Genomic DNA, 2,695 nt, shown 5'->3' with positions numbered 1-2,695 from the left:
CATGGACCTCAGAGGAAGAGAGGCCAGGCAGCAGGAGCAGACAACCCCAAGCCTGCAGGGATAGGGGGCTTCTTCCTGGAGCCCCCAAGGGTGCAGGCTACAGAGACGCCTCGGTCCTGTGCCCGGGAGGGTGGCCACAGCTACACCTGGGAGCTCCCGCCGTACCAACTCAGAAGGGGTGGGGCTTCTGGTTGTCCCTGGCTCCCACTTGCTCCAGGAAGCAGGAGGCCCATGCGTGCAGTTGCAGGTCTGGCAGCTGCAGCTGCATCCAGGAGGGCAGATCCTGCCTGTTCCTGGTCCCCCACAAGAGCGCAGGGAGGCTCAGATTCACAGCCACAGTTTGGGTGGCAGTAGCAACACTGGGGAGCTCCTGCCCCAACTCAGAAGGGGCGGGGCCCCACTGGCTCCATGGAGTGTGCAGCCCCAGCCATGCCTCCCTGCTGTAGCCAGTGTGATGGCAGTAGCCACTGCCATCAATAACAGAGGACCACAGGCTGGGGGCTTGAACAACACATGTTTATTTGCTCTCAGTTCTGAAGGCTGGAAGTCCTAGATCACAGTGTTGGCAGGACTGGGTTTCTTTGGAGGCCTCTCCTCTTGACTTGTGAATGCTACCTTCTCCCTGTGTCCTTGCATGGTCTTTCTCTCTGTGCGTGTCTGAGTCCTAATCTCTTCTTAGAAGGACACCAAGCATATTGGATTAGAGCCCATCTTAATGATTTCTTTTTACCTTAATTACCTCTGGAGAGAGAAGAGCTACTCACATTCTGAGCTACTGAGGGTTAGGACTTCAACAGGTGAATTTGGTGGGATACAATTCAGGCCGTCACAGAGCCATACCACCCTTGTGGGCCATCTGCAAGGCAGTGCTTACCCAGGTCAGTGGTTAAGCATCCTGCATTGTGTTCTCAAACAGGCCCGTTTCAACTCTCTGGAATTGGGGATAAAAACTCCTTTCTGGCTGGGCATAGTGGCTCACACCTGCAAACCCAGCACTTTGGGAGGGCAAGGCAGGTGGATCACCTGAGGTCAGGAGTTCGAGACCAGCCTGGGCAATATGGTGAAACCCCATCTCTACCAAAAATACAAAAATTAGCCAGGTGTGTTGGTGCACGACTATAGTCCCAGCTACTTAGGAGCTGAGGCAGGAGAATCGCTTGAACCTGGGAGGTAGAGGTTGCAGTGAGCCGAGATCATGCTATTGCACTCCAGCCTGGGTGAAAGAGTGAAACTCCATCTCAAAAACTAACTCCTTTCTTTTGGGGTTGTTTCAGGGTTAAACAAGGTAACGTAGGTCAAATGCCTAGCCCTGAAGTGCATTCAGTAAATACGAAGGAGCTTCTAGAATCAGAAGAGAGGAAGGTCATGGTGGGTGAATGGGGTAAGCAGAGAGAAGACTTAGGACTCACCTGGCCTGAACATCTACTGAACTCGATAATCAAAGTTGAGAAAGAAGAAGGCAAAGGGGTGAGGGCACAGGAGGCCTGATGGCAGGAGGGGGAGGGATCAGTGCTCCCTAGACATGAGGGCACCCTCTGGCTGTGGCAACGGTGGCCCTGAGATCTGGTCTTCTTCTGAAGGCTGGGAACGGCTTGCCTTGGCTATTTCTCATGTCTTGAATGTTCTTGGCCCAGATCTCTGTGAGAGGCTAGCAGCCTGTCTTTTAGATAATAGCACAAAAGTTCCTGTGCTGGGACTCTCATGGCTGCCCTGCATCAACTCTCTACCCTGCTCTGTGCTGGGAGGCAGACCTGTGTGGGCTGGGCTTGCACATGTCCCCAGGATTTAACGTTTTAGTTATGGGGAGACACAGACACAGACACAACTGCCTTGAAAGAAGTGTTTATTGCTTAACCAATAGGAGTGGGCCTGCCATGCCAGGCTGCACAGGGCCACGTGGGAAAGGACCAGGGTCATTCAGGAGGCAGAGGGAGCCAGAGGAAGGCAGGGACCATAGACTTTACTGTGGTTTTCTCGGGAAGGAATGGGCCAGGTAGGGTGGACATGCTGGGCAGACTTGGGATAGGGCAGCTTGAGTAATCTGGGGCAGGGGATGGGTCTGAGATATAGGGGTGGTCCCTAGTTGTCTCGTCCCTGGTCCATACTGTGAGTAGATCTCCCAACTCTTTCCACGCTATTGGCTTGCAAGTCTCCCAGTGGACTCTGTGCATGTCTGAGTCCTAATCTCTTCTTCTTAAAAGGACACCATGCATATTGGATTAGGGCCCACCTTAATGATTTAGGATAGGTGGAATATTGGCTTGTTGTGTGCTGAGTTAGATAAAGAAGGTGGCTGGAGATAGGGACTCTGAATTGGTTGATTTGCATTTGAAAGGAACGCTCTGTGAGCAGGCTAGTTGCTTGCTATTTCCAGGAATTTGCTACCCTGGGGAGGGGCAGTTCCTCCCAGTGTCTGCAAGATCCCAGGATGTCAAAGCATTATAAAATGCAGAAAATTTAAAGCATGATGAACACGGGCTGCAACTGTGGGCTTCTGTTCTTCTGGCTTGAGGAGGGGTAGGGGTGTAGGAGGAGGGGGAGAGGTATAGAAGGAAGAGAAGAGGTATAGGAGGAGGGGAAGGTGTGTAGTAGAAGGGGAAGGGGTGTGGGGAAGCGCGAGGGGTGTAGTGGAAGGGGAAGGAGTGTTGAGGAGGGGGAGGGGTGTAGTGGAAGGGGAAGGGGTGTTGAGAAGGGG

The sequence above is a fragment of the Colobus angolensis genome, unplaced genomic scaffold, assembly GCF_000951035.1.
Source record: "Colobus angolensis palliatus isolate OR3802 unplaced genomic scaffold, Cang.pa_1.0 Scaffold82, whole genome shotgun sequence".
NCBI classification, from domain to species: domain Eukaryota; kingdom Metazoa; phylum Chordata; class Mammalia; order Primates; family Cercopithecidae; genus Colobus; species Colobus angolensis.
This window is presented reverse-complemented; position numbering follows the sequence as displayed.